Below are 15,888 nucleotides of genomic sequence, written 5' to 3'. Positions count from 1 at the left end.
GAATTTCTACCATGCACATTGCCTAGTTTTGTGATTTCCTCTCTTCGGATTAGGATTCAGCTTGGTCAGGACTGCTGCCTTTAGCCTTCATTTTGTGCATGCCATCTTCCCAGATGTGTTACTGTCTCCTCAGCTTTTAGTCATGTCCTCGTGAGTTTATTAACTGAAAAATCCCCTTTATCATTTACTAGTGTTTAATTTTAGCAAGAAGTAAAGTTACATTTAACCAAAATCCATTAATGAATTTATAATTCTAAATTATCTTCTAATTACTGAGAGGAACCCTAGTTTGCCGTAATGTGTTATTTTTTAAATTACCTGGCTAATTTTGCTGGCTAAAATTTTGTCAAGATTTCTGCATTACATCCATAAGTAATATTCCCCTATGTTTTTCCTTTCTCATATTGTCTTGGTTTGGTTTTGAAATAAAGTGAAGTGAACTCGTGAAATTCGTTATGGCGCAGTGTCCCATTTTTCATTATTTGTGACAGATTAATACAGGGGCTATGTGTTCCTGAATGTTTTGACAATATACAACTGTAAGACCATCTGGGAATGTTGCATTTTTCAAATACATAGATATTTTCTTACTCTTTAAAATCTTTAGTAGTTTTAGAGTTTATTGAGATTTTCTATTTCTTGTGAAGTAATTTTGTTTATTGTATTTTTCCCTTAACATATATATTTCATAAGACTTTAAATTTTTAATGATAACATTTTTATAGAATTCTTCTTATGTTTTTGTTTAATGCAGTCTGCATCTAGTTATGTTTCTTTTATAATTTAATAGAGTTAACTTGTTCTTTTTTGGGGCTTCTTATCCATCTGCTCAGAAATTTAACTATTTTATTAGTTTTCAAAAAGAATCCTCTTTATTGTTTCATTGTCTTAAAAATCACTAATTTTGTCTTTTATTGTTGTTCTACTTTCTTTGGCTTCCTCTTTTCCATCTAACTTCTTGAACTCAAACACTTTTAAATCACTAACTTTCAGTACTACCTCTATTGTAATATATGTACTGTGAACTATAGATTTCCTTCTAAGCAACATTTTTTCCTGCATCCTCCAGGTTTTGTTACCTTGTGGGTTCAGTTCTAAATATATTGTAGTGTCTATTTTAATTTCCTCTATAATTTACACATTTATAAGTATACGGTATACGGCTTTGGGCTTTTGTAACTAATTACTTCTTTTATTGCAATATGGTCAGAAAAGACATCTGTATAATTTTGTTTACCCAGTATTTGTTGAGATATAATTTTTGGCCTAGTTGATGGTCAATTATTAGAATGTTTCATATTTTACAAAACGATGAACTTCGGTGGAATATTTTCTGAGAGGTCCCTGCCACGATTTTGTACATTTCAATATCAATGTTCAATTTTATCAGTACTCGCTCTAACATTTTGGGGAGTATAAAAGTATAGAGAATTTGTATGTTGCTGGTGCAGAACCATAAAATATTTAGCATTAAACAACAAAAACACTACAATTAAAATTTATATTATACAAATAAGATGCTACTAAATGGAAATTAATAGCCTTGAATTCATATGGTAGGGATTATTCTCTTCATTGTCAACAACAGCTCTTTATCCTTAATAAATACCTTTGGCTTATAGGCTCTTTTATTTGATACATATTTCCAAACTGTCCTCCAGAGAGAATGGCATATTTTTCAACTCCATTTGAGAATCAAATGTTTACCTTCCTGTATTCACCAACACTTGGACATTTACAGCATCCAGCCAGTGTCCAAGTTAACCCAGTTCAGCTGGGAAACAGCTTGATGTCACTTCCCGCCGTGTGCTCCCTAGTAATGGATATTAAACATGTAAATCATGAGAATTACCATTTATAGAGTGCCTATGTGCCAGGCATTCTGCTGAATGCTTTACATATCTTGCTCACTCTAATCAACAACGTAAGGGGGAAATTCCATGATGATGTTACAGATTGCATTTCCTTGATTTCTGCTAAGGTGAATTTTTTAAAAATTATTATTGGCTATTTCTAATTATCCTTTTGTGAATTGCCTACTGTTATTTCCTGGTTTTTCTCTGGGAACATTTTTAATGTGTTTGCTTTTATTTTTAAGGATATGTTAGCACAGCCTGACATACAGCTAGCACTCAACAAATATTTGTTGAATAAATTGATTTACCCTTTAAAATATGTTGCAAATGTTTTTTCATATTGTAGTTTATCTCGACATACTGATTTTATATTTGGATGTTGGTTTTTATTCCAATACAGAAGTTTTAAGTATTAGTTAAAGTTCTCATTCTCTTCTCATATGGTTTCTTCCATTGGGATTAGGCTAAGAAAGGCTTTTGTACCCTAACATTATACTTATTTGTATTTTTAGAACTCCCTGGCTTTTAATAAAAAAAAAAACTCAAAGAAAAAGGCTACGACCGATTTATTTTGGTCAATAATTTCCTGTTTTTCTTCTTGTCTCTTGATCTCAACCTTTTGCTAACTTTACATTTGGGATCTTGGTTGGACAATGAATTAGGTGTATATACAAAAACTTAGAAAATTTCTAACTTTCTGGTAAATGAATTGATTCTTCCATCTTTAAGTAATGACTCTTTATCCTTAATAAAGCTTTTAGCTTAAAGTCCATATTGTTTTCTATATAATATTATAGTTGTACCTCATTTTTAAGCCATTCAAATTACTCAGTATTGTTATTGATTTTATGGTCAGTGTATTTATAATTTCCCACATCTGTTACCCAGTTAGATTTGTCCACCATTGCATCTTTCTGGTTTTTTTTCCTTCACAATGACAAACATCCATCATTTAGTCAGTCTTTCATTGAAAAGCTGTGAATGGTAAATATTCTCAGCCTTTCCCTGCAAGAATGTCTTTATTTGGGGCCGGCCTTGTAGTGCAGCAGTTAAGTTCGCATGTTCCACTTTGGTGACCCGGAGTTCACTAGCTGGGATCCCGGGTGCAGACCTATGCACCACTTGTCAGGCCATGCTATGGCAGGCATTCCACAGATAAAGTAGAGGAAGACGGGCACAGATGTTAGCACAGGGCCAGTCTTCCTCAGCAAAAAAGAGGAGGATTGTCAGCAGATGTTAGCTCAGGGCTAATCTTCCTTAAAACAAAAACAAAAACAAAAATGATGTCTTTATTTAATTTCATTCTTGCATAATAATACATTAAATTATGAAATTCTTCATTTTGGAACTATTTTCTCTTAGTACTGTAGATGTATCCTTTTATTGTTTTCTGTACTTTACAATCGTCTAACTATTCTTTTTTTAAGTAATCTGTCTTTTCTAGAACATTCTAAGATTTGCGTTTTGCTTTGCTTTGCTTTGCTTTTACTGTAACATTTTTAGAAGTGTTTTATTTATTTTGCTTATAGCTCAACGTGCTTCTTAAATTGAGGACGCATGTTGTTCTATAATTCTGTAAAAGTTTCAGTTATTTGTAATTAGTCATCTTTGCAACTACCCTGTGCAGGGAGTGTAACATCCCATCCAACCTTTGCCTCAGGGGCAGCCTTCACATTGTCAGCTTTGTACAAGGTTTTCCATTTCATCTCTCCTTCTTCTACAAGCCTAGGCCAAACCATTTGTCTTACATGGGCGTTAAAACCTCATCTCCTAGCATTGTCTTTATCTGGATGATTGTCTTCATGGGCACTAGGTGCATCAGATTGATAGCTTACTGAACTGGCTTTTAATTCTCTATTCATTTCTGGAACCAAGGAATTTCTTTCCTTCCTTCCTTTCTTCTTTCCTTCTTTTTGACTTCTATTAATTAACGTATTTTTAAATATTTTTTCCAGAATTTAAATTTATTTTAAAACAAGGTGAGAGTCTGGGCCAGGTTTTTACTTCTTGTTTCTATAAATATATATTATATTTATAACCTGGAAAGAAAAAAGAAAATAGTCACATGTATCCCTAAGACTTTAATAACAAGAAGCTCATATGTGACACACTCTCTTATTTCTTCTTAATTTAGCTACTAAGAGAAAATAATGTGATTTTCATTATGAAAATGTCTGCTGTCCCAGCTCTTGGCTGGAAAGATTCTAACCACTAAATAGCAGTGTAGACAAGGTAGCCTGACTCTGAGTTAGGGCCTAGACTGTCAAATCAAAGGAAAGCTTCCTTTCTTCTATCATCCTGACACAGCTCTGATGTCCTTAGCTCACCCTTTGCAGAGGTGGGGGCTTCTTTTGGCTTTGCATTTAATTGTTACATCTCAATGAAGTGACACTGAGTCATGTAGCTAGCATGAAGGTGTATCTGAAAGCTGTCAGTGTGCTGAATATTCTTAGTTTATAATAATCTCTTGACAGGCTGAGAGAAGGGAAGTAAGCTGGTTTCATAGTCAAGCTATCAGGAAGACACAATTGAAATGAATTTGTGTATAATAGAGCGTAGGTGGAAGTTCCTGCTTCTGTGGAAAACTAGATTTTTCTAGAGTTTCTCTTTCTCCAGAACTGCTTCACAGAATAAATTAGATGTGGGGCATTTGCCTCATCTCTCATTTGTTCCCGTCTTTTTTCATGCTAACACAGGGCTGAGAAGTTCAAGCTGCCTCAGAGTTGCTTTCCTATGACATGAAGCATATGTTTTCTCTATGTTTCAGTGCTTCTGATCATATGATATAAACATGCCTTTGTGCACAGCAGCAATTTTCATCTCATGATGTCAAAGGGCTTTGCAAATATCAGATCCTCGAAGGGTAAAGTGGTCAGAAAGAATGGAGAACTATTCACCGGGGAATTTAGTTACAACTATGAAATACTCAGAGGATCAGGAAAAGATTCCTTCATCCTTTAGTCTGTCTGATTCTCTAACAGATCAAATAGCAATAATACGATGTAGGCTCTTAATAGGGCAAACATATATTTATTACTGGGCTCAGTTGTTAATAAGTTGAGGGAATGTGAGATGAAAGAGTTGAAAATCCAAAAATTCCGTGTAATTCTTTCATATTCATTGTCTAACAATCTTTTAGAATTACTTAATATAATTGAAACAAATTAAATATATATGAATTCCACCTTTTTAAATTTTACTTGTCTTCTAACTCAAGTGACAGCATGTCCTCTGGAAAAGAGACGTGTAAAATCAAAGGGAAAACTTTTGAGGGGCGGAGGGATGGAAGCCTCCTGTTTCAAAGATGTTATCTAATTTAATTCTGACAGTAATCCTGTGAACTGATTTTATTATCCCCATTTTACCAAAACAAACAAACAAACTGAGGCTCAAAATGACGTCAATGGCTCGTATAAAACAAAACTACAAAACTTGGATCTTGTGTAATAAACTTACTTGTTTCAAAGCCTATTTTTATTTATTTGTTTGATTTTGTTACGTATCATGATTGACTCTATATAAAGGTAGATGTTTGACAAAAATAATAGAGTTCATCCCTAAATGGAATGAGGACCAAGCTATAACAAATGTGCTATTATAGAACTTCTAGGCCAGAAGTTGTGCTAATCTTGTAGACTTGGCCTTGTTGATCCACTTTTTAACGTACGCAATATTTACAATGATTTTAGGGTTGTCACCCACTTTAATAGCACAAAATTATTATACTGTGTGCAGTAGTAGGAATTATAAATTTTATAATGATAAAACTCTAGAAAATGTTGGCCTAGTCCTCAAGGGTAAGGAATCAAAACCCAGTGGTGGAAGAATGGGTTTCGGCTTTGAGAAAGCATATCATGTCTTTGTTTGTAAATGATCTTTTTATGTATTTCCTTTTCTCTTATTTTCATGTAAAATAATCCTATTCATTTGTCCACGTGACCCCTAATGTCTATACACTATGAGGTAATAGCATGAAAGTTCCTAAATCATATCAATTTTTCACACTGCTAGTATAGAAGTCATATTTTCTCATTACTTCTTCCCTGTCTGTTTCAACCACAATCAATTACTTGAGGTCCTAAATGCATCTTGTCATCCCTGCATTGTGCTGCTCGCTATACCTGGGCTGTGCTTTCTTCTCCTTCACCTGTTTACTTATACCATTCTTCCTTCAAAGGTCGGTTCAGATATCATCTTGCCCCAGGAAGCGTTTCCTGACAATCTTGTCTCCCCAGGACTTTTCGCAAGACAGTGTAGGTTACGTGTCTCCACTGTGTTTCCATACTTCCATGCACATAAATCCCAACATACTGACCTGGTGAAAAGAACAGAGAGAGTGTACCCACACTGGTGTGTTCAAATCCTGGATCCAGCAGTTATTAGTTGCATACCCTTAGGCATTTAAACTTTCTGAACCTCGTTTTCTTTATCTGAAAGATTAGAATAACCGTTTCATGCAGGTTTGTTACAAAGATGAATGACATTATGTGAACAGCACAGAGTAGGCATTTGTGCTGGATATCATTCCTTTGGCCTCCCAAGACCATTCTTTACCTTCTTTATGCTATTCTGGACCTCATGAGGTTGACTTATAAGAACTGCATTAATGAGTTCCTTGCTCCTCTTTCCTGAGCTTGGCTTCATTCTCAGAGGTGCACAGACAGAAAGATCGGAGGGCAGAAGGAAAGTGAAGTCAGAGGTCGGTTATTTAGTTCCCAAATCCCTCTTTGCCATGTAGCAAGAGATTGCCCGCATCCTTCTAAGAGGCCACAGCTCCTGCCAGCTGGCTCAGTCCAGACAGTGACCTTCTCTGTGTTCCACTAATCATTTCCTCCCCTTGCCCTTCATGCCCAGGGTACTGCATTATCCCTTGTTCATCTCCTTTAACCCTGCTGCTGAAATTGTAAATAGTCCCTTTATTAAACCCTCCTTAAAAACTCAGCTTGAGTATGTCAGCTGTTTCCTGCCAGAGCCCCGACCGATCCCACATCCAATATTATTAACAACATGCACTTAACAAACTGTCCTGTAATTGTCTCTTGATTTCTCTGAATCCCTTGCCAGACTGTGAACTACTTCAGAGCAGAGACCATGGCTCATTTGTCACTGTCATCCTCTGTTGTTACGTACATCGCTTGGCAAAATATAAACACTCAATAAGTGTTGATTGATTAAAGAAAGGAAGGAAGAAATGCATACTATTCTGACTCCTTAAAAGTAGGCACTGCCCTTTATTCTTCTGAGTGCTGTGCTTCACATTGGGTAATATAAATAAGTGTTTGCTGTGATGAATGTGAATTTGTCCAGAACTAAAATTATAAGATGATTAGAAGGAATGTTTCAGGACAAATTAATCTTGGGGACAGTCAACAGGCTATCAGGTTAAGTACCACATAAAATTAGCTTAAAAGGATAGACAGAACTGACTGAACTCTAGCGGGACCACAAAAACCGACATTAGGTGAATATCTTCATAAACTCATACTTTGTTTAGTAATCCGTGTGACTATTTGGAGAAAAGTGGATTGAGAATGGATGCATTCTATAGATTATTTAGGTAAACATTTTTTCAACCATTGTTTTGCACAGAACATTGTTCTGGTGCATCCATTTGGAAAGATATCACTTGAAGCAAAATCGCTAGGTTAATTTTTTCTCCACACAAGAGATATGCTACTTGTGTTAAATTGGTTGGGTAGGAATAATGTTGGGAAACGTACTCTAATTACCACAGGGATCAGTGGGTACCCAGGAACAACAGGAGCTTCTCAGGAAAAGAATTGGTTTCAAATGGTCAATCAGAAATTGTGGGTTGTGATGGGGGCTCAGATTTGGGATGAAATAGTTTAAACATTAAAAGAGGAGGAGACTGAGGTTGTGAACGTACTACGTTATCTAAAGCTGTGAAAGGCAACATCATTTTAACTTCCTTTGGAAGTAGACAGGCAGACATTATCACCTCCATTTTATGACTGTGGAAGGTTAAAATCAGAGAGGTTAGGTGCTTTGCCCAAAGTCACACAGAATATGGCAGCACCAGAACTAATTTGAACTAATCTGTGGCCCAGTGCTTTCCACCTTACCAGGACGACTCTTCGAATGCAGAGTTGATCAGTTGTTTACCTGATTTTATCATAGGCCCATTTTCCAAAGCTTTTCTTTTTAAGAGTTCTGTGTGTTCATTTTCCATTATAATGAATTTATGTATGTTGTTTTTCACACTTTTATCATATTCTTTTTGATAATAAGAGATTATTTTCATTCTAAAACACTAGAGGATTGTTCATGTGAATCCTCATTGTGATTTAAGGTTCATTGTCCTTCTGGAACCATCCTTGGTTTTAAAAGTACACCCAAACTGTTGGATGATATTGCCTGTGATTCCCAACCCGCTAGCTGCAGAGCCCTTAAGGAAACTAGCTAATGTGTGGGGTCCTGAATGTTCAAAAACCATCTGTATGTGTACACTGAATAATTTCTGTAACTTGATCATATACACTTAATATTTTACAAATGCATGTAAACATTGCTATGAAAACTATAAATTTATGTGATAGAATTATTAAATGAACAGTTTGTATCTTTATAGATGTTCAATAAATACTGAAAGACATGTACTTTCTCCTAGAGGATCTGCGAAATTTATTGACATTAAACAAGTTTCTTTTTATTTGCAAAGGCTGTATATTTTAGTTCTACATTTTGGTTCGTTGGCTAGGTCTGTTTTAATGTCATCAGAGGCGGTGCTGTTTCTCAGCAGCCACCCTACAGTTGTGTCTTATTAACCCAATTTTTTTATAATGTGTCTTGAACTATACCCTCTATTCTTGTAACACAAATTTTGCTTTTTGTTAATGTGATTTAGGTAATTTCTAATAAAGATTTAATTCCAAGTGGGGTATGCATTAAATAATAGCAGAACTCACTGGCATGTAGTAGAATTGTATATAGTCAGGAAATGGACACTCAAAGACTAATACCCTCTGCTTTTAGGATAATTTGTAGACAGTTCAACTGAAGCAAAGAAAATATGAGTCACTCAGGATTCTGGTGACCACAATTTGCTTAACATCCAATAGTCTGCTATGAGGACCAGTTCTGAAGGGAACTTTAGTGCATGATTGTGGTAATCTATCACAAGAGACCACCTTCAAACGGGAGCAGGGAGTGGCTAAGACTCATCTAGACTCTAGAAGCTTATCAAGGATATGGTCATGTATCCAAAGTTGCACTTCACAATAGTTATAAGAACATGGCACAAGCAAAGGATAAAGTCAAGAGGAGACAGAAGCACAATTAGTACAGTAAAGTGCAATCAGCAAGTAAAATTACATTAGCATAGAAGATAACACAATAAAATGGAGTGTCTGTGAGATTTGGAATTATACAGACAGTTACGGCCTCTGTCATTTACTAGTAGTTTGACCTTAAGCATTAATATCATTTTTTCTAACTATAGACAGATGCAATATGTACCTTGCAGGCTTGCGTTGTGGATTAAATATTTTTAAATTATATGCAACATGCCTATCCCAAAGTAAACATCCAATAAATAATGCTACATGAAAATGATTGTTGAATAAATCATAAGTAAATACCTGTCCCCTCCTCCCTGCTAGTTGGGCCTCTCTCAAGGTGCTGGCAAAATGTGTCCCTAACTCTATTCTGTCAGTTTCTTTTTACAGTGGCCTTTCTCACCTTCCCCAGTGTACGTGGAGTTGATTGCTGGCTTCTGCCCTCTTGAATTAGTGTGTGATGCAATGGTACTATGCGATCTTACAAGTTCATCCATTAGGGTAAAGTGTCATGATTTATTAAATTACTAAAGTGGATTTCTGGATCTTCATTTTATTATTTATCTTTTTCCATATATGTGAAATATTTTAGAACTTTAAAATGCATTTTACGGGGCTGGCCTGGTGGCATAGTGGTTAGGTTCATGCGCTCTGCTTCAGCATCCCAGGTTTCACAGGTTCAGATCCTGGGTGTGGACCTACACACTGCTCATCAAGCCATGCTGTGGCGGCATCCCATATATAAAATAGAGGAAGATTGGCACAGATGTTAGCTCAGCGACAATCTTCCTCAAGCAAAAAGAGGAAGACTGACAACAGATGTTAGCTCAGGGCCAAACTTCCTCACCAAAAAAAACCAAAACACAAAAAACAAAAAAACATGCATTTCACAAATTAAGGGAAAACGAAAGAAGAAGAAATAGATCTATCCATTCATCAATCCATTCATTCTCCATCTCATAAAGATATACTTAAACTGCCAGGCATTGTACTGGGTACTTGGTGTGAAACCACATTTTGGCCCTCAAAGGATTCAGGTTCTGAAGGGAGCATCAGATAAATTAATAGATTATCGCAATGCATTGTGATGAGTGCAATGACAAAGGTGAACTCAGAGTACAATGAGAGAATAGAGGCAAGTCCCCCAGCCCATAACTTGGAGGAGACCTGCAGATAGCAAAGGCTTTCTTGAGGCCGTGACATTTGAGCTGAATCTTACAGTGTGACTAGATTATGCAAGTGAATGAAGGAGGGATGCATTCTTAGGGAAAAGAACATGTGCTAAGCTCAGAATCCTTCCGAAGCATGACATCTCAATGTGGTGGCAGAAGTTCAGTGTCTTAGAGAATAGGGTTTAACTGGAGGAAAAGAACAAGCAAAGATGCTGGGTAGAGAAGAAGCAGCCAATTTATAGTACTGATATCTAATTATATCTAATAAGATAGTTATTTCTTAGCTCTTTACACTGAAAAGACCAAGAAGTAATCAGAGCCCTGTAGCTATGAACCCACCAGCACAATTTGTGTTTTTTAATAATAACAGTTAACATTTATTGAGTACTTAATATGTGTCAGACCTTGTATTGAGTGTTTAACATGTATTATGTCACTGAAAACTCGAAGGAGCCCTATGTGGTAGGGCTGAGTACACTGAGGCTGTGATAAGTGAAATTATTGAACAAATCGTGATTATGTGTTCAAAGTGTAATTACTGAACAAATCCTAACCATATGGTTATTTTTTTCCGCCTTCTTTTCTTCCCCTGAGGTCTAAGAGCTAATAACTGCCAGATTGTGGATAAAAATGCAGAGTCTGAATTCAGAACATCAAATCCAGGGGCACTGAGGCCTCTGACTTAGACAACTTTGTATCCCCCAGCTATCTAGTATAGGGTCTTAGCCGTAGTAGATGCTCAATATTTACTGAATAAATGGATGAATCTAAACTTCAGCTGTAGTAGGTTGATGGCTGTGTATTTTTCCCTTTAACCCTCTACGCATGCATACACGTAAACACAATCAGAATAATCATTGCTCAGCATATCATAATGTAGCTTGGCTGACGTCCACTAATTAGCTGAATATTGGACAAAGATGCATCAATTTTTACCTCCAAAAGAAACACACCGAATACATAAAACTCTAGAAGTCTTCATGATAGTTAAAACAAATATTTAGGTTATCCAGAGGTTGTTAGGACACCAAATTGTTATTCTGAAAATTGATAAATGAAGGACAAGAATCAGGCCTTTCCCCTGACTTCCTGGTACAGAATGTGTTTCAGAGTAATCAAACAGTTGATGAGGAAAAGTTATTGTTTACAAAAGAATCACAGTTAATAAATGTAAATAGAATGATAGAATTACAAAATTCACTATTCTTGCAATCCTTAATGAAATAATGGATATGGGAAACAATTATCAGTGAATGATAAAGCCGTAAGGTAGAAGTTTATTAGAGAACCATACAATAGGTAAGATGGTCTTACATCACTTCAAACCACTGATCAATTTAAAGCACTAACAGTGTGAAAACCAGACAATATGTTCCTCCGACATCTTCGAATAAGTAGTACACAGCAAACTGTGAAGTAAGTCTTAACAAAAGCAATAACAAAAATTGAACTTAAATCTAATCAAATCTCAGATCTAATTCCCTATAGAAAATTCAAGAGATTGTTATTGAAAATTCATGAGATGATAGAAAATACAAGATAAAGAAACATATTATGGTAAATGGTGCCACAAGGATAAAATTAGTCAACTCTGAAAAAAGAAGAAGAGTAACAGATTTTAAAAAGCTTAAGAAATATATCAATCAAAAGTAACGTATAGACCTTGTTTGGATCTTAAAAGAACACTTTTAAGATAAAATAAATTGAGCATAGACTTGAAATCAGATGATATTAAGGAATTCCTATTTTCTCCTTTTGCCTGGGATATTGGGCTGGTATTGTGGTTATATTTTTAAGTCCTTAATCGTTAACTATATATACTGAGATATTACAGATAAGATATGTTGTCAGAAGTTTGTTTCATTTTTGTTCGTGAAGACAGAAGAAACAATACCTATTGAAAGATGATGGTTGAAACTTGATGATGGGTACATGCTAATTCATTATATTATTTGTTTCTAGTTTGAATGTATTTAACTATTTCTATAGTAACTTTTTAAAACTTTTAACTATTCAAAGTGAGCTAATTGTGTTATTTATAGTCAATAAATAGTAGTTAATATTAAAATTGAGAGAAGGAAGGCTAAAAATCAAAGCTGGAGAACAGGGTTCAAACTATCACCAAATAAAGGAGCAAAGACAAATGATCAGAGTGAGGGAAAAGAGCGAGGTTGCCCAGGTCAAAATCAATGAGGGGGTGAATGATCTATGAGAATACCAGAAAATAGAAGACCAATGTTTGTGGCTAGTCTATAACTTAAAGCTCTCAAATTCAGTATGTCCAAAATTGAACACATATTCAATTCCCACAAATACTTTACCCTCTATTTTTCCTTATTTTAGTTAATGGCATAAGCCAGAAACATAAGAGTCGACCCCAAATCTCTTTCTTCTTCACCTCTCACTCTTCTTGAATTCACCACCTTTAGAGCTCGCAAATTCATTCACTTCTCTCCATCACAAGGATCATCACTTTGGTCCAAGCCACATAACATATTGCCTGGATTACTCTGACAATCTCTTAAGAGTTATCTCTATATTTACTTTTGCTCCTACCCCTACATGTTCTCATCTCAGCAGCTTGAGTGAAATGTTTTATTTTATTTTTTTGCTGAAGAAGATTGGCCCTGAGCTAATCTATCTTGCCAATCTTCCTCTTTTTGCTTGAGGAAGATTCGCCCTCACCTAGCATCTGTGCCAATCTTCCTCTATTTTTGATGTGGGTCACCGTCATGGCATGGCTGCTGACAAGTGATATAGGTCTGTGCCCCAGAAGTGAACCTGGGCTACTGAAGTGGAGCATGCTGAACCTAACCTCTAGGTCATGGGGCTGGGCCCTTGAGTGAAATGTCTTAAATTTGATAGGGATTACATTAAACTCTGCTTCTAACTCTTCAAGGACTATGATCTTTCCCATATATACATCTCCATACTTATATCACATCTCCATAATTTTGGGGGTTACAGCCACCTTGACTGTCCTTAGTCTCTTAGAACATGCCCTCCTGCTTCCATGTTGGAGCCTTTGTATATGGTATTCCCCCTGCCTGATTTCACGCCAACTGTTCTCCTCTTGATCAAGCAGACTTCTGCTAGTCTTTCAAGTGTGGCTCAAGATGTAACTTCTCCCAGACACCCTTCCTTGACTATGCCTCGCAAGACTAGACAGGTCCCTCTGTCATCCCTAATAACTCTCTTTAATATTCTTTTATAGCAACTTAGAAAGTCAATTAATCATGAAAAAAGTTATTTAAAATATATGTTGTTATGACTATTATTAAAAAATTACTAAAATTAAAACATTATTTTAATACACTATATGCTTCTTGAGGGTAGAAACCTTTTTGTTGTGCTTACTATAGCATCTTCATCTCTCAGCATATGCCTGGCAATTGATGCTCAATAAATACTTGAGTATTTACTGAGCCCCTAATTCTGGTTAGTAGAGTATTGCATTAGCACAGGGGTTAATTCACATAATAATTTCCCAGCGTGGGGTAGGACACTTTCAAATTCTGCAAACAAGAGACACCTTGAGAGTGTACATCTAGACATCAGGGAGGGACCAGTCTAAATGGAGTTTGATATTTAAGAAGTTTGTATTGACAATAAGACTATTATACATATGGGCCAGAGGAGATAGTGTCCTATATTTGGGCATGATAACGAGGCCCATCAATTTAAGGAAATCATCTTGTGAAGGAAATTAAAGGGACAGAGTACATTTTAGCCTTTTCTCTAAGCATGCTCTGAAGATTATGAAAAACAGACTTGGGAGAGTAGACTCAGAAGCCCGGTGGCGTGATGGAAGTTTTCTAAGTTATTCCCTGGGAAGCCCGATGTGGGGGTAAGGGCAAAGCAAAATTCTTAATTAAATTGAACATGAGAAGTTGAATTCTGTCTGCAAATAGATGCAATGGAATTCAAAAGGCCACATGTGGTTATAAGTAATACAGAAGCAAGGCTCCGCAGGGACAAGAAGCCCTATGTTAATCTTTTAGTGGCTCTGAAAAAAGGAGGAAGCAAAAGGTTAAGCCTCCTTGTGGAGATCATGTGATGACTTCCTGATCCCAGCCAGAGGCAGCATTTCCATGGAAACTTCTCTTCTCTTCCTCTTTACCCACACCCTGCCCCTTCCACCTAAAAAGGCTGCTTTGAGTGTCAAGAGAGTTGTATGAAGGAGCCTTGATGTTTTCTAAATGAGACGAATTTCAGCAGAAAGGGAAGACAGCAGAGAGGCTGACATTCCACCACCACAGACAGTGATGATCTTCCCTAGAGCCCTGCCTCTCTTTCAGCAGAACTTTCACTTTTGTTCACTTGCTCTTCAAGTTCAGGGGACCACCAGCTTTGAGTACGGAGCAGGAGAAGGAAGGAAGGCTCAGGGGGGCAACTTTGATTTGACTATTCTCATTCTCTAACTTTTCAGCTCGACCTAGTGCAAACCACTTAGTCTTTAAGCCCCTCCATGTATTGGTCCCAGGTTTAATTCCCTACAGTGTGGGAGGTCTATCTGAATCCGAGGCTCCAACTCAGCAGGCAAAACACAGCTCGCATCTCTACAGTTATCCCTGCCTGAAGTATTGTCCCCATTCTCATTTGTTTTCCAACTTATGCCAACCCTTTAAGGTTTTACTTGAGGGACACCACCTTAATATAATTTGAATACTGTATTCCAAACTTTTCCAGCATTCTCAGTTCACAGGATTGTCCCCTCCATTAAAACCAGATGTACTTATTATCTATACTACTCATTTGAAAACTAGCATTTGTTTCCTTTCCTAAAGAAGTAAAATTATATTTTTATCCATGTGTTTAATTTATCTAGCTCACTATACACACAGAGAGAGAATTCTTGAAAGAATTTAGATTATCAATAAATATTTGTTGAATAAATGTACTGATCTTCATTCATTCACCCCCTAAATTGAGAACTTCTTTCAAGACCATATTGCAAAAAAATTTCAAGTAACAAATTTCCAGAACTTATAGGTGAAACAAGATGGCTCCAGCATTTTTTTAAAAAAGAGTTTACTCTGAAATATTATCTGGTAAAAGTCCCCGCAATAAAGCAGACCACCCACCCATCAAAGTGACCTATCCTTAGTAATGGTGAGAAAATGAGTGGTTAGAGAACCAGAAAGCAGCCAAATATATCAAGATAATTAGGGAGAAGTATGAGAAAGATTTTTTTCTTTTGACATTTTTTATAAAATAAATAAACTGCGATATAATCAGACATAAGAAATAATCTCAAGGCTCTGGAAGGAATTTATTTCTGCAAACCTGAGTTATGTAAATACCGTGACTTATTTTATGGTCTCTGAGAAACAAACAGCTTGCACCCATGGTCTCTAACACTTGCTGACCTTTCTTAGTAAGAGAAGCTCTATTGCTGACACTGCTTCTCATTTTCAAATACAAATCATTATTAATTTCATAGTCAATTAATTGGGTTTACTTAGATCAGGCATTATTATTATTATCATCATCATTATTATTATTCTAACCCTAAGAATTAAACTATTAATTCTTAATATTACTATTCACCATTAATAAACTATT

The sequence above is a fragment of the Equus przewalskii genome, chromosome 6 (assembly GCF_037783145.1).
Source record: "Equus przewalskii isolate Varuska chromosome 6, EquPr2, whole genome shotgun sequence".
NCBI classification, from domain to species: Eukaryota; Metazoa; Chordata; class Mammalia; order Perissodactyla; family Equidae; genus Equus; species Equus przewalskii.
Note: the sequence above shows the minus strand (reverse complement) of the source record.